At 47.9% G+C, this 16,787-nt stretch overlaps 1 long non-coding RNA gene across 1 annotated transcript in view; it reads left to right on the forward strand.

Moving 5' to 3' along the window:
* Positions 1-16,787, forward strand: part of LOC119407326 (uncharacterized) — a 261,752-nt gene that overhangs the window by 70,820 nt on the left and 174,145 nt on the right. The window contains exon 2 of the long non-coding RNA XR_005186677.2: positions 12,234-12,335. This is a non-coding gene — a long non-coding RNA (uncharacterized LOC119407326). The remainder of the gene's footprint in view (positions 1-12,233; positions 12,336-16,787) is intronic.

Consider the following 16,787-nt stretch of genomic DNA (forward strand, 5'->3'; position numbering starts at 1 on the left):
GACAAGGAGAAGAAAAAGAAAAAGAAGAATTGTATTCGTTCAATCGTGAAAATGTCACAGAGCAACATAATATACAGAAGGAGGTCCCAAAGCCTTAGGCTGCAAGGTGCTGTGCTAATTAAAGGAGTACTGACACGATTTTGAAGTGCAGCAAAACGGACGTTTTTGGTTTCCTTGGCATGTAGTGTTAACGCTCTCCCCACACCGCATCCGGGAAACACGTATAAATATTTAAGTTTGATTTTAAAGTTTTCATCTCCCAGCATCTGCAAGGCAGCTTCACCGCATGGAGTGCCCTATGACGTTTCAAGTCAACTCACTTGGTTTGCGAAATCTGGGTTCTGCATGCAGCCTAAATCACAGAAATCGCTGTCGGAGGCACTGGATGACAGTTCACACATCATGAACCACGTTCGACTGACAGCAAAGGACAGAAGGTGCATATTTCGTGGGTTGCAGTCTGCCCGTGACGTCACGGGCAGACTTGACACGTCACTATGAAGCCGCCCTCTCGAAACCGAAACTGCTGGTTGAAAGAAGCGGTATTAAAAATATATGCAATGCATCCCCAGGCACCACGACACTCTTTTTAGGGTTCTCGACACCCGTGCTTTCATTTAAAGCAATAACCCGAAAAATTTTATAACTCATGTCAGTACTCCTTTAAAACCGGAGAAAAATCAAGTTAAAGCAACTTACTCGGAGGAAAGAAAGATGGGAAAAGAATAAAAGCTAGTAAGCAAGCAAGCAAGAAAGAAAAGAAAGAAAGAAAGAAAGAAAGAAAGAAAGAAAGAGAAAGAAAGAAAGAAAGAAAGAAAGAAAGAAAGAAAGAAAGAAAGAAAGGCAGAGGGGAGAAATACGGGCACCATAACTGTACTCGCTCCCTTTGCTCGGGGGCCAAGGAGCCTCGCCTGACTCCTCATTCGCAGCATAAGTCGCGAACTAATTATTTAGCAAGCCGGCAAGAACACCGACCGATTAGTTCTGCTATTTATTTTGAGCTATGCAAGTCTAAGCGACGCACGTTTCGCTTCTCTGAAGTAGGTGAACGAAGTTTGATTTTACGATTTTAGTTTCTTGGCATCGGTAGACAATCCGCCCTGGCGGTGCTATGGTACTTGACTGCTGGCCCGAAGGTCGCGGGATCGAATCTCCGGCCGCATTTTCGAGGCAAAGTGCTAGAAGCGCGTGTGCTTAGGTTTAGGTGCACGTTAAAGAACCCCAGGTGGTCGACGTGTCTGGAGCCCTCCACTATGGAGTCTCTCGTAATCATGTCGTGGTTTTGGAACGTAAAGCCCCCGACTATTATATTAATGAGAACTAACAGACTGTTAGTCTGTTGACTGTTAGACTGTTGTCTGTTAGTTCTCATTAGTATGTCTAACATAGAAAACGAGCCCTTAAAAGTCATCTTTCCTTCAACTATTATATTATTAGATGCGAAGCATCTTATGGCGGAGTTCATTCCGGTGGTGGTGGTCGTGGTGGTGTGCGGCGTGACCACCCTTACTGCGCATGCGCGAACGCTCTCCCCACACCTCCTCTCCCCCTTTTCTCTCTCCACTTCCCCTCTCAGCTTTTCCCCTCCACCTTCCCTCTCCGCTCCCCCTCTCCCCTCCCCCCTCTGAAACGGCGGCTCGACATGCCGAAACGCTGCTTCGCATCGCCTCATGGTCCGCTTTAGCCGGAGATGGTGTGAGTTTTTATTGCGACATTGGTGGATGCTCGTATTTTGCACGTTTATTTGGAATCTTGCGTTCATTCGTACCACCGCCCAGCCAGTTTTGAGCGAACGACGAATGACTGACGTGAACGAAACTGTCTAACACACGTGTACGAGGTTGTGGGTTCGATTCCCAGCGGCTGCTACCGCGTTCTAATGGGGAGCGAAACGCGAACATACATACCAGTAAAACAGGTGGCCAAGCTTAAAGGGACACTAAAGGCAAATAACAATTTATGTTAGAGTGAAAGCCCAGTGTATGACAACTTCTAAAACGGCAATATTATCAACAGCAGTGCCCTACTTACCGAGAAATTAAGCTAAATGTATCACATGACGAGCGCCACGAGTGGGACATTTTCGAAGTGATCCCGATGACGTAGGGAAGTCGGCCTACAATAAATCACTAGTAATCAAACTAGCAGCAGTAAAAAAAGAACATTCCGAGCATCAAAAGACGTAATAAAATGCTGTTTGTTCGTTTCCGCTTCATTCATGGAAAACAAAACCTCCGTGGCGTTGCCATGGGGAACGGCGCGCGTGGTTCAAAGGTTCCGTTTTCGCCGAGCTGTGCCTCGCCCGTCTCAGTGGTAGTTTCGGGATCGCGTACTGCCGTGCGTGTTTTGCGCGCTCGTGAAGGTCGCTCTGACAGAAAGTTCGACAAAATGCCGCATGCGTGTGATATTGCCGGATGCCCGAATGGTGCACAACGCCAGTGCTGCAGCAAGGAAACCGGTGTGTATTTTCACTGGGTGCCGCGGAATGAACCCTTACGCTCGAAGTGGCTAGTGTCATGCCATTGCGCCAGTGTGCTAAACAGTCAAAACCTCTGCGTGTGTGCTCGCTGCACTTTCGTACTGAGGATTACGAGACCAACCGCAACTTGGTGACGGCTTTGAACGTGCCCATCCGAGCAAGTCTTTGCCGCAGCGCCGTTGTTGCTACTGTGGGTCCCGCTACTTCCGCTCGGCTGCTACTAGTGTCGGCGGCCGCGCAGTAAAAGCGGGCAACGTTGGGCATGGCAGCAGTGACGTATGAGAGTCGTATTTTCAGGCGGGAGATTTGAAGCGCGCTAATGCGATGCGGACCACTAAAAACGTGATTTTATTTCAAAATAAGCACTTCCTTGGCACAAAAGCAGCGCTACAAGGTTTCTGGACCGCTATTTCAACAATCAACGTCGACTTAATATTTGCCTTTAGTGTCCCTTTAATCGACTACCTTGCACCATGGTGTCTGCTTAGCTCCTGTGCTACTCCGATTTACTTTAAATCCAATCACAAAACACGACATGCCCTTTTGTGATGTGTCACCTTGTGTGCTTGTTCAACCACTTCTATTTTATTCCTACGATCGATCAATTTGTAAACAACCAATCGATGTACAACTCTCCACTTGATTAGTCATGAACTGAAGTAACGTAGAGTACTGGACGAGTTGGTATAGATTCATGTCGAAGCGAAGCGCGAGGAAAACAGGACACAGTAAAGAACACACAGGGCAGGCGCTAACTAGGAACTACAGTTTAATGGAAAGAAAAAAATCCGCATCTTATAGTTGGCAATGACAACACCGATCTGACATCACGTGAACGTCCTTGAAAAAAAATCATAACCAAAACAGAATTAAACAATCTGTAACCACTTGCGTAAAACCAGAAAACATCCAGAAAAGACCACAAACCAACCAGAAAAGGCACGCCGTACACACACTTGGCGATGCATTTCAAAAGTTGTAGTGGATGTTCGCCGCTTTTTGAGGCGACGCAGGTCTTGTTCGCTCACAAGCACCAGAATGCAGGGGAAATGGTTGAGGCTGCCTCGATAAAACAGGAAGAAGACACGTGTGTTAGCCAACCTTCGATACATCTAATAGAAGCGGACTACGCTTACCTTCAAAAAAAAAAAAAAGATGTGAGATAACTTAGGTTCGCAGTTCTGCAGATAACCCATGTTTTCTGGTTTTGACGCAAGTGGTTACAGATTGTTTAATTCTGTCGTGGTTATGATTTTTTGGTTTCTTCGGCTTTTTTTTTTTTGTTTTTCAAGGACGTTCACGTGATGTCAGATCGCTGTTGTCATCGCCAATTATAAGATGCAGATTTTCTTTCCATTAAACTGTAGTTCCTAGTTAGCGCCTATCCTGCGTGTTCTTTACTGTGTCCTGTTTTCCTCGCGCTTCGCTTCGACATGATTAGTCATGAATCGCAAAAGTTTTTCTGCATACAATGTATATTACACTTACCTCCCATGCATGTAATGAATTGTGTAACAGCTCCGCAGGTATCATATTCATAACTTAAAAATATTACTGTTACATCGGATAGGTTGTCTTCTTCTTTATGCCCTTCTGTAAACGAATATGTCTACTGTGTACTGCTTTTATTCTCAGATAGTTTTTTTTTTCAAGTTTTATATCCTGCTTGCACTGCTTGTCTCGTGTAGGTGCCCTTCGTATCACAGCATGTAATGGCCCTGGCAGCAGTGACATACAAAATGAAACCAATTAATCACTTCAACAGTCATTTCCTTCAAGGAGCCTGTCTTCCTTCTTTTCTTTTTATCTGTAGCTCCTTATCTTTCTTGTGCAGGGTGCGCATCCCTGAGATACGTCGACCTGAGACGTTCCCACGGTCTTCTCTCTCGCCTCTTATCGTTCGTCTCGACAGGCAGTCCTCCTGTTCGATATAGTTGAGTGCATCGTTTCAGATAACAACCCCGCAGAGTCAGCGCCTGAAGAGCCTCGTCGTAAGGAAGTCGTGCGTCGGCTTCATGACATCTGAACTAAAATTTAGTACGTTGCAAAAACTGCGTTTTCACGTCTCTCACTGGAACGAAATATAAGGTTTTTTTGACGTATCAGAGATAGCAGTAATCGAGTGATCGGTAGTCTGAGTAGCATCCCGACCATGTCATTGTTACGAGTGCCGCAAGATCTGGGTTGTGCAGGGGCACGCACTGCACGCTATTATCTGTGTCTGGCGAGGCTGAACTTGTAGAACACTCGATAGATCGACACCCTCTACGCTACAGTGTTACGTCTTCGCACTTGTGTTCATCTCTTCGTTTCTTTACCCATATTTTTTTATTTGAGCGCCCGTTCTCTTCGATTCGTCTCAATCTCTGGAGTGGCTCAAAACGTTGAACGGCGCTGTTGTGTATAACGGGGTCGCTGACGTATCGAGGTGCTGAAACAAACAAAAAAATAACTTGCGTGTGTGTTGTGGCGCCGATTGAATAGATGTTGGAGGGCAGCTCTATACTCCAGGACGTAATTTTAGTGTGGAGCAATGACCCCGGCACCTGTCATCAACCTCGCTCGCTTACCTCTTATGAGTCAGAGGGAGAGAAAGAGAGAGAGAGAGTGTGTGTGTGAGAGAGATATTAATTTCATTTATTTCTTCTTGCACTGTCAGCGAAGGTATTACGGATTGAACAAAACGGTTGAGCCGCATTCTAATGTCAGTAAAACTGACATAGGGCGCGCGCGCGCGCACGCACGCGCGCACGCACGCACGCACGCACGCACGCACGCACGCACGCACGCACGCACACACACACACACACACACACACACACACACACACACACACACACACACACACGCACGCACGCACGCACACACACGCACGCACGCACGCACGCACGCACGCACGCACGCACGCACGCACACACGCACACACACACACACACACACACACACACACACACACACACACACACACACACACACACACACACACACACACACACACACACACACACACACACGCACGCACGCACACAATGGCTGAGAGCTCTGGTGGAGGCGTCGGTCGCCCCGTACAGTTTTACATAAGAGGTCACAAAGCGATACTTAACAAAGCACATGGATGTATGATAATAATTTGTAGGGTTGTACGTGCCAAAACCACCATATCATTATGAAGAACGCCGTAGTGGAGGGCTCCGGAAATTTCGACCATGTCGTGTTCTTTAACGTGACCTCTAGCATTTGGCAGTCATCGAAATGCGACCGCCGCAGTCGGGATCGAGCCCGCGACTTTCGGGTCAGCAGCCGAGCGCCACATGGATTTATGCAAGCGTTACATCGAAGGCAGCAACGATGGCAAGCCGGATATGCACTTTATTACGCGTGAATATGAAAAAACGATAGCTTCAAACGAATACTCACTGCCTTGGTTTTGTTTCGGTTTTGGATACGTCCAAAGCCACGACGAAACAGAAGCGCCAGCGCATCCTTGTGCATCTGCGAAAGAGTTGTGACGACTTCTGGAATCGCTAAATTATTACATTTTTCTCTCTCTTGTCACTTCCTGCGCGGCGTAACCGCCCCGTTATAAAGGGGACGCTCATAGCATCCATCCATCCAACCCCTGTTGCTTCAGGCTCACGAAACATGCGTTTTCTGCAGGAACGTTGTTCACGACACGTCGGGCGCATCGATACTGGCCATGCGCGTTCTTTTCGTTTATTGATCGCTTAGCGTGGCTGCGTGTGCGTGCGGCGCACGCAATCAGATCTCGCCCAGGGGGTGGCTGGGACGGAAATAAACGTCGTTCATTGATTATTACTTCGCTTTCGTAGTTCCGATCAGGCGTATGCCGTACAACGCTGCGAACATGTTGGTCAACAGGGAGCCCTTCGGTGTGGGTGATTCTTGGGTCGCGTGCGCCGTACTTCCGCGAAATCTGTTCGCCGCGATCGTTTCGAATGGCTGGCAGCTTCTGCGAAACTCATATAGCTAGAAGGCGATGCTTGCTTTTTTTGTGTGTGTTATTTAATAAAGTCATACTCAACGTTCCAAATTGATTTTTGAAACATTCTACCGAAAGGTTCTTGCGTGTCGACATCGTTTCGAATCGCCGGCAGATTTTGTGAAGCGCCCTGTAAGAAGGTCATATTTCAGTTCAGCTATCGCGCACATTGAGGAAAAAAAAAAAAGATTCGGGGTTCGCGGTGAATGCGAACCCAGGCTTTCTCGCGTGGCAAGCAAGTGTTCTACCACAGAGCCAGGCCAGTGCTTGGATCTTTAAACATACAATATGTTTAGGGCAGCCGTAATTTGTGCAGCCGATCCTGTATGACCTGCCCAGTGTGGCCTGTCAGGTATGTGACACAGAAGTTGGGTAAACCCCACTAATCGCCACTGATCCACTAAAAAGGAAGAAGGTAAAAGTTAGCCCGACAAACGGGTATAGGCCAGGAAAATTTGTGCGACCTATCGGAAAACTATCATCGTCATAAACGGGTATGTGCCACAGAAACTGGGTAAATCCCACTACTCGCCACTGGTCCACTAAAAAGGAAGAAGGCAAAAGTTAGCCCAACACTAGGGACCGGGAAAGGCAACGGCGGCTGCGAGAAGACCCCGAAGCGGCGAAAGACCTCCGCCAACGACGACGTGCCCGTAGATCTATGAGAGGTGCGAACGCTTGGTTTCAGCGCGAGTTTCTGTCTCTGGAGTTTGGTCATGTGTCTCGTGTCTGTGACTGTGTGTGGTTTAACTCGAACCTCTCTGCGCTGAGAATCAACGCAGAAACAACCTAGCATCACCTAGCTAAAGCCTACCAACGTCCCAGAAGCAACCTAAAAGCAACCTGCATCGCATAGCTGAGACCTAGAAACAACCTAGAAGCAACCAGATTGGTCTACAGAATGGTCCAGTGTCGCAGTGTCATGCCTTGCGCGGCTTGGTGCAAGCTTCACCAATTTTTTTTTAACATCCTATTGAGGCGTCATGTATGGTGAGGAAACGTGTTGACAGATGTAATCCAAAGAACGTCAGGAAGGGGAAGAGGGAAGGTTGCGATAAAAAAATCCATGAACAGGGGGTGGGTGCTCGAGCCGACGTTTCGACAAGTGGACTTGTCTTCTTCAAGGCTGGAACTTGCAGCCTTGGAGAAGACAAGTCCACTTCTCGAAACGTCGGATCGAGCACCCACCCCTTGTTTACGGATTTTTTTTTCATCGTTAACAGCTGTAGTATTGCATGGAAGAATAGTAGAATCACACCACAGGCGTCCAACCAAGCGAATTGCGTCACGGTTGGGTGATTTAAAGCTTCCCACCCAATAAAACGTGCTCAGCCATAATTGTTCAACACCCTTATCATCAACCACAACAGCAACTGCAAAATGCGCAGCTACGCGTGTGCGCATATTGCTTTAGGAACGCGTAGTGGGTGCTTCGCTAGTTCGTAAAATGGAATGATTTATAACGTAGTGGGCACCTCGCGACTGTAATTGCAGTAGGCGCAGTAAGAGATTGTGCGGTGGCTCTATGAAGGCTGCTCCGACAGATTATGCCGTGACTCTGCTGCGCTTTCTGCACAGGCCTGGCGTTTGTTTCTTGGTCGCCACTTAAATACCAGTCGTACGCACTTGCATGCAAAGAAAATTCGTTTTTCCTCAATTACTTATGCTGTACGTAAATATTGGCGGAAGAATCGAAATGGAATAAAGAAAGGAGTCGTGAAGGAGTGTGTTATGCAATCAGCCTTACGGAAAGAAAGTGAAAGTAAATGTATGCACATACCAGGAATGAGAAACTGATTGCCTCGTATGACGAGAATGTTTGAGTAAAGAAAGAAAAAAAAAAAGAAACGCGGTGACGAAAGAATGACGGGACTCCGAAGCGGCGCGTGAGAAGTAATGGACTGTGAAATGCGTCAGCGTTGACCCAAGTTGCGCGTCAGAAGAGCAGCTGGGACGATAAGAAGGGGCGTTGGTGCGTGAAAGGACTCGAGGCTATGGTGCGTTTGTTTCCGAGCTCGTGAAAAAATTCTTTTCTTGCCGCGCAGTCGGCTGGGGCGTTGGCTACGTGGCTGAGCGGCTGCCTGTATACATGACCGCGGCGGTGGCTATACATGGTTGAGCGTCCGCTTCCGATGCAGTATAGGTAGCGGGTTCGATTCCCAGTGCCGACCGGAAACCCACCGCTTTTTTCTAAGGGGTAGAGGAGTACACCGACCTAGTGCTCTGTTATTCTCGGGTACTCATTGCGAAATGTGGCGCAATATGTTTCTGTAAAGGCCCTGGGCGCGCCTTAACCCACCACAGCCCTGGTGAAGTAGTCGAGCATCCGCCACTCCTGACTGCTGTGAGAGGCAGAGAATTGCTGCTGGCGGATACCTGCTGGTGAAATAGGTACAAGCGCACTTCCGGCCTGGTGCTCGGCTGGACAAAGTACTTGGTGGGACTCCCACCTTGTGGGAAATTGGCGGAATAGGACCAACAGACTTAAAAATGGGTCATCTTTTTTTTTTTTTTTTTTTCGCGTTGCATAGCGTTACCGCTTTGATTTGAATCGTCATTGCTTACGTAACTGCGTTTGGTTGCCCTCTCGCGCAGCAACCAGCGTACGCAACTCCTTTAAAGGCACCTACAGGAAAAAGATTAATAATCGTCATCATCATCACCGCCACCAACTACAAACAGCGTGGTACAATGTGCGAGTATTTACGGTATAGTCATGGACCCCACCGTTCTCCTTTCGTCCTTCACCGGTCACCGCGCACTGCTTGTTCATAAATCGCAGGCAATTACACTGTCGAATGTCGTGAACGAAACCACAGTGGTGGTTATCAAAGCGACGCCGTGTCTTATCGCCGAAGAATCGCGGGGGATTTTCGCAGGGCAAAATATATGATCACCGCGCCCATTTGTTTCCGATAATTTTAATATGAATCAGTACATTCCTTCAATCCCGCACAGACTGTACATCTTGTAACAACAACAACAACAACAACAACAAAATTTCTTAAGGTTTTATTGTATATTTTGTCTTCATTGTAGTTTTATAATATAGTTTCTACGTGCATCTTCACTAATGTTTTTTTCCTTCCCAATTCAGCCTTGAGAATGTTCTTTGGATGATCTCAAAACAACTGCTTCGGAAACCGCAGCTTGCATCCCACAAAATTGATTGCATTAAGAATTAAAAAGAAAAGGACTGCCAGACGTAACTCTGGAAAGAGAGAGAGAGATAATAATTTTTTGGGTTTAACGTCCCAAAACCACGATGTGATTATGAGAGATGCCGTAGTTGAGGGCTCCGGAAATTTTGACCATCGGGTGTTCTTTAACGCGCACCTAAATCTAAGCACATGGTCCTCAAGCATTTCGCCTCCATCGAAATGCAGCCGCCATGGCCGGGATTCGATCCCGCGACCTTCAGGTCAGCAGTCGAACACCATAACCACTAGACCATCGTGGCGGGGAGAGAGAGATAACCTTTTATCGAAATACAGAGTGTTTAGCCGTCGTATAGAAATCGCTGACATGCTACTCTGCGTGGGGCAGGAAGCGCAACTCTGTTGTCCAGTTTCATTCTTTTTCATTCACTTTCGTTCGTTTATAAATTCATTCGCTTTTACGGGTTCTCGAGCGTTAGCGGATGCCACAATCAAAAGACGCCTACACGCGGCCATCGTTCACGTATCGACTTACGGCCTGTCAGTGACTGAACAGCGCGCTGTTCGCCGTCGCCCCATTCATAACACTTTCTCGCCTGTCATACTACGCGGCTCGCGTCTCGTATTTCACGCATCTCTTGCGCCGGCTGGCGCTGTAGCGTTGTTTACAACTTCGCGCTGAGATTGTTTACGTCGCCGGTCACTGCACCGAGCTGCCTCTTGCTGAGAATGCTGTTCTATAGTCGCTGACGTATAGTTTCGTCCGCCGCGGGGGTACAGTGGTTACGGTGCTCGGCTGCTGACACCGAAGGTCTCGGGTTCGATCCCGGCTACGGCGGTCGCAATTCGGTGGAGGTGAAATGCTAGAGGCCCGTGTCGTGTGCTGTACGATGTGAGTGCACGTTAAAGAACACAAGGTGGCGGAAATTTCCGGAGCCGTCCACTACGGATCGTGGTTTTGGCGCGTATAAAACCCCGGATGCTATTATGTTTGACGTATAGTTACGGGAGGGTGTGTTCGCCCCTCGACAGCTAAGGGTCACGTGACCGAAGCATAAACGCCACGCATGACGTCGCTGGCAGAGCGCCACGTCATTGGCGTTCCAGGATCTCGTGGAAGTGATGCTGGCAAAACAGTGACAACCGCGAAGCGCCATGTCGTATAGGTTACTGCCCTCAAGTGATACGAGGCAACCACTTACACTGGCTAAGTACAGACACTTTTGCCGTGCCGGGGCAGTACCTTTTTTCCTTTCATTCACATTGTACTGCGGTGGTGTGACATCACTCGTGACGTTTCTACTCAGGTCTCGTGACCCCGAGCTGTTGATGTTCAAGTTACCATAGTTTCCAAGTTCGTGCTCCTGGGCCACGTGACCGCGTGCACACCTTCCACTGTCAAAACTGCAATGGAAGTGACGTTGACTCGCTCGTTTGCTTTGCTGCCCGTAAAAGTGGGCGTGGTCTTCTTCACCCGCAGTCAGTGACCTCATGGAGCAGGGGGTGCCATAAGTCAAGTCAAGCCGGCCTCCTCGTCTTGGCTTGGATATTAGGTTTGCGTGCGCGGTATCACGTAGTGTCATGACACCTAGTAAATGGAATGACCCTCGAAGAGGCACGTGGGTGTTGAGGAAGTCAGCGACCGCGTAGAAGAAAAATTAAGAAAGTAAAAAAAAAACGCTTTGAACAAATGGCCGTAGCGTTTCTGTTTACCACTATCTCAACCGAAGTGTCGAGAAGAAACAGGCGCGAACAATGAAAGCACGCAAAGATAAACCTGAATGAAGAAGTGATGCGTATATAACATGCCTGGCGCGTGCACGTGGCCTTTGTGTGTACGTGCGCGCGCGTGCCTTCTTGTCGTCGCACTAACTCGAACGTGTGAACGCCCGGACACGCGCTCGTAAACAAAGCGCACCATAGCGGCCGCCTTTGCTGTCGAAACTTATATTGGAGATCACCGACGACCGACTCCTACGCGAAGGCAACCTGGTGGAAGCCGTAGGCGGCGGCTCGAAATTACTGCAGCTGCAGCATTGCGACAGGGCGGCGTTAACTGCCACCGAGCCTCTTATATTTTACGATCCCATGTCGAAGCACGGACAGTGTGGTCGTTTTCCTTTCTTTCTTTCTTTCTTTCTTTCTTTCTTTCTTTCTTTCTTTCTTTCTTTCTTTCTTTCTTTCTTTCTTTCTTTCTTTCTTTCTTTCTTTCTTTCTTGACTCATGAATCCGAGATGTGTACAACATTTACCTAGTGATTAATTGACGAATTACTCGAATGGCTTTTCTCTTTAACATCCTGCCGCTGCGAGACAAAAACAAGTATAGAGAAAAAAAAAAGCAATAAAAAATTGCTCGATTGCGCACGAACTTAGAGTGGCTTTCGTAGTGGAGTTACAAGCCTGCAACCTCTAAGTGGGACGGCACTGCGCAAGCGTGATGTATTTGCTTTGTACCGCAAAAAAGCCATTTGGACGCGCTTACTGCTTTTGTACTGGCGTTGACAAACTCGTGGGTAGCAATAAATATTGAAAGCGACCTGTGAAAAACAGGGACATCTTTCTTATTTTTTTTCTTTCTTTCTTCTCGTCTAAAGGTGCTGACGTCAGGTGTCCGCCACCAGCATATACGCGAAAGTGGCGTCCGGTCGGGGAGTTGACCAGCGTCCACCGTTGGCCTCGGTCTCTGGATTAAATCGGTGAGTGTCGCATGCGAGCTTTTCCTCTTCTAGCTTTGTACCTCTTCCACGAAATAAGCGTGTCGCGCGTTTTCGATCGCAGTTCGGGCCGATCGGAATTAGGCTAGGTCCAGATCAGGTGCTGCTACACGGTCACTTTCAGTCGCGATCACGCCCGATCGGGATCAAGGCGACCTCGATCTACGCATCGAGATCGGGGCCTCAGATCGCGATTTGACTGACATCTGCCCCAAGCTCGATCCGGATTTGTTGGGACCGCGTAGCAGCGACGATTGTTGATCGCGATCTAATAATTTCGACCTTGATCTGCCCTGATCGCGATCAAAAGTGCCGGTTTGATACCTGTACCAGAAAAGAGTCACAGTTTCGCCACAAGGGAGAAGCAACGAATGCGATAGCAACAAATTGGAATATTATACGAAGTAAGCCTCACGGCTCACTCCTTTAGCATGCGACCTGGTGTAGCTATACAAAACACTAGCGTAAGGGAATACTGACGCTGCAGGGAGCGGCGAAGCAGTTTTCGTGCTGTCTATCGCCTCAACGCGGAGTAAGCGGTGGGAGTACAACTACAAAGGTATGAGCCGTATGCTTATCTTTATAAGCAATTGGTTGCAGAACGAACCCTACAGAAGGACAAAGGAAGGCACGAAGAAGACACACACGCAGCGCTACTAGCAACGACATTGTTTATTTTGCCAGACCCGACCTCCCTATATACACCAAAAAACGCAACAGTGAACAAAGATCACGTGGTGGTATGGGGTGGTCTGGTTTGGAAAAATAAACATTGTTGTTGCTAGTAGCGCTGCGTGTGTGCCTTCTTCGCGCCTTCGTTTGACCTTGTGTCGAGTTCGCGCTGCAACTAATTGTTTCTAATGATCTAGCAACAAGCCAACTTTGTGACTGTCGTTGCTTGTCTTTCTCAAGATGCCGCTTGCGACCGCGCCCCGTTTGATCAAAGTTCGCAGTTGCTGCCCGAGCGACGCAGCCCCCACCCCCCTTCCAGCACCCCTTCACGCTCCTTCATCCGATGGAGCCAGCCGGTGCTTTTCATTTCTGCTTGAGCCTCGGCCGTCGGCAGCCTTCGCAAGCTTTCATTCGCACATAGAACACGCGACGCGCGGGTCGATGTTATCGATTTGAACTTTATCATTTTATACTTGGACTTTGAGCTTCATCATTTAAGGGCTACACATCATTTTGACATGGAAAAAAATCGATGTAAGGGAATTTACATGCCAAAAAACCGTGATATGATTATGAGGCATGCCGTTGTAGGGTGACACCGGCTTAGTTTTCGTGTATTACAAGAAATAAATAAATAAAGAAAGGTAAAGAAAATGTAGTCACGACCACCCGGGGTTCTTTAACGCGCGCGTACAATCTAATTACAGGAGTGTGCGCTTAGATGTAAGGCCGTGTGTCAATGGTCGAAATTATGAACGTGCCCCTAAACGCGTGTGTTAGAGTAAAAAGAATCTGCTGTGTATAATCAGGCAAATTGGGATGAGAGTGTCCCATTCAACACACGGACGGTGTTTTATCTCCTCGTCGCCATTACAGCAAACTCGTGCCTCGTAAACACGTTTTCTGGTACATAAAACAGCTTGGTCCGGTGGGAGTACGTGTGTGTGTGTGTGTGTGTGTGTGTGTGTGTGTGTGTGTGTGTGTGTGTGTGTGTGTGTGTGTGTGTGTGTGTGTGTGTGTGTGTGTGTGTGTGTGTGTGTGTGTGTGTGTGTGTGTGTGTGTGTGTGTGTGTGTGTGTGTGAAGATGAAGGGGCGGGGCAGGTAGGTAGTTAATGATTTCGTTGCTAAACTCGAGAGCGCAATGTGCACGCCGTGCGCCATAAAATCGCAGACACACAATAAGGCCATGCACGTGTACGGGCTCTCGCCGGTGGGTTCCGGGAATTGGGAGCCTGAAATCAGCAGCGGCCATTGTTAAGGCCATTTGGTGTGCCTCCCCACGTGACGTGGAATTGCGTTCAGCACTGGCTGGAAACCACGGTGGTCGTAGTTTTCCCATTTTCTCACTAAGCAAGAGCGGGAGGGGGAGCGAGGGGGGTTGTTATAATTGTGGGGTTTTACCGTCCCAAAACCACGATATGATTATGAGAGACGCCGTAGTGGAGGGCTCCGGAAATTTCAACCACCTGGGGTTCTTTAACGTGTGCCTAAATCTACGTACACGGGCCACAAGCATTTTCGCCTGGATCAAAATGTGGCCATTGCCACCGGGATTCGATCTCGCGACCTTCGGGTCAGCAATCGAGCAACCACTGCGGCGGGTGAGGGTGCTTTGTAAACCCAGATGGTGGCACGGGAGGTGACGTGGCAGGTGCGCGCAACCAATGCCATCAATTCATTCCAACAGGCCCCAGAATAGGCAGCCCGTGTAATGCAGATAAACAGAGACTGTACATACGAATACAGGGCGGGTATTGCGATTATTACTTACCTCCAAACAAGACGCTTGCATTATCTCTATTTATCTTCTGCCTTCATGATAGCCAACCGCCGCCGCGGTATCTTACGTTGCTCGGCTGCTGACCCGAAAGATGTGGGTTCGATCCCGGGCGCGACAGTCGCATTTCGCTGGAGGAGAAATGCTAGAGGTCCATGTACCTATATTTAGGTGCACGTTAAAGAACCCCACGCGGTCGAAATTTCCGGAGCCCTCCACTACGGCGTCTATCACAATCGCATATTATTATTATTATTATTATTATTATTATTATTATTATTATTATTATTATTATTATTATTATTATTATTATTATTATTATTATTATTATTATTTAAGGTACACGTGAAATAACCCCGCGCGGTCGAAATTTCCGCAGCCATTCCCTACAACGTGCCTTATAATGAAACCGTGTTTTCGGTTCTTAAACCCACCGAAACTGTTATTATTATGATAGTCAACACTGTCCAATAGTAGCCAACATTAGCCGCTGCGGCTAGTGTGCAAATATGCACGGTAAACTTCACACAAGGTCTATTTTTCTTGCCGTGTGTGCCTCTTAATGCTAATGTTTTAAAAACGCCTTTTGCTGTTTGTGATGGCTGCCCGGAGAGAATGTTTATTATGTCTCATATACTGAGCTGCCTTTATATAGTATTATTTTTTTCTTTTCTACTCTGCCCAACCAAGATATTTATAAATGGACGCAACAACAACGACAACATACAGGCGTTCCTTTCGCAATAACTCATTACAGGTGCAAGGCACGAAGCAAACTTTAACACACCTTGAAACTACCTGCCCGCACCTTTATTCGATGTAGTGTGTGTATGGACTTGTCTCTATGGAAAAGCAGCCGCGCATCCGGTCGGCTCATAAAACAGCCAATAAGACGACCCTCGAGGGCGTAAACGCGGGTGTACTACAGGTGTTATATGCAGCGTGTCTTCTTCCAGAAACGTGTTTCCTCGAACAAAAGCACCCTTTGCAGATTTCCAACGCGTTACTACATATGGGTACCTGTGACGTCACAATTAGACCCCTTTACTCACTCGGAGAAGGTCACGTGGGTTTTGGGACACACACTCGCCAGCCCTTTGCGAGCCTTACGGTCTCGCAAGGTCTCGCAAAATCTCGCGCAAGTCTCGTGGACGGGGTTTTAACATAGCTACTTAAGGCTTTCGCCGTAAAATGATGTGCGCACACAGGCCCAATCCAGCGCCTTTGTACGACCTTTTTCATTCGAAAGCGCTATATGAGCCACGAAGTCATAAATTCGGCGTCCGTTGGCGTTAACATTCGATGGCAAGAAAACTCGCGTGGCCAAGTGATGATGTCACGCGGGTTTTGGCTCCCAATTGGAGCACACGGTCAAGTGATCCCATAGTGCGATCTAATCACGTGACCGCTTAGGAACCTTAAGTTGCGAGGCTACATGACCAAGTGGTGACCTCATGTCACTCACTCACTCACTCACTCACTCACTCACTCACTCACTCACTCACTCACTCACTCACTCACTCACTCACTCACTCACTCACTCACTCACTCACTCACTCACTCACTCACTCACTCACTCACTCACTCACTCACTCACTCACTCACTCACTCACTCACTCACTCACTCACTCACTCACCCTATCAACTCACACACTCAGTCAACTCACTCGGACTTCCCAATTTCCACAAAAAGGTGACAGCCAAACAGTACACGTGCTCTAAAAACCACATTCTTAGAATCCGCTTCGTATCCGACATTATATCCGGGAGGAACACGTGTATCCTCTTCCGTGTTAACATAGCAGCGAATTGAAAGCTAGTCGCGCATTATGATGTGTATCGCATAGGATTCGCACGGATATACTTTTTCGCACAAGTTATACATATCGATAAAACATGAGTGGAAAAAAAATTGTCTCCCATAGGCAGTTCCGGAAAAGTCCGCATGCATTCCGGACTCAGTCATTAAGACCAGGAAGAAACGC

This window comes from Rhipicephalus sanguineus, chromosome 10 (genome assembly GCF_013339695.2).
Source record: "Rhipicephalus sanguineus isolate Rsan-2018 chromosome 10, BIME_Rsan_1.4, whole genome shotgun sequence".
Classification (NCBI taxonomy): Eukaryota; Metazoa; Arthropoda; class Arachnida; order Ixodida; family Ixodidae; genus Rhipicephalus; species Rhipicephalus sanguineus.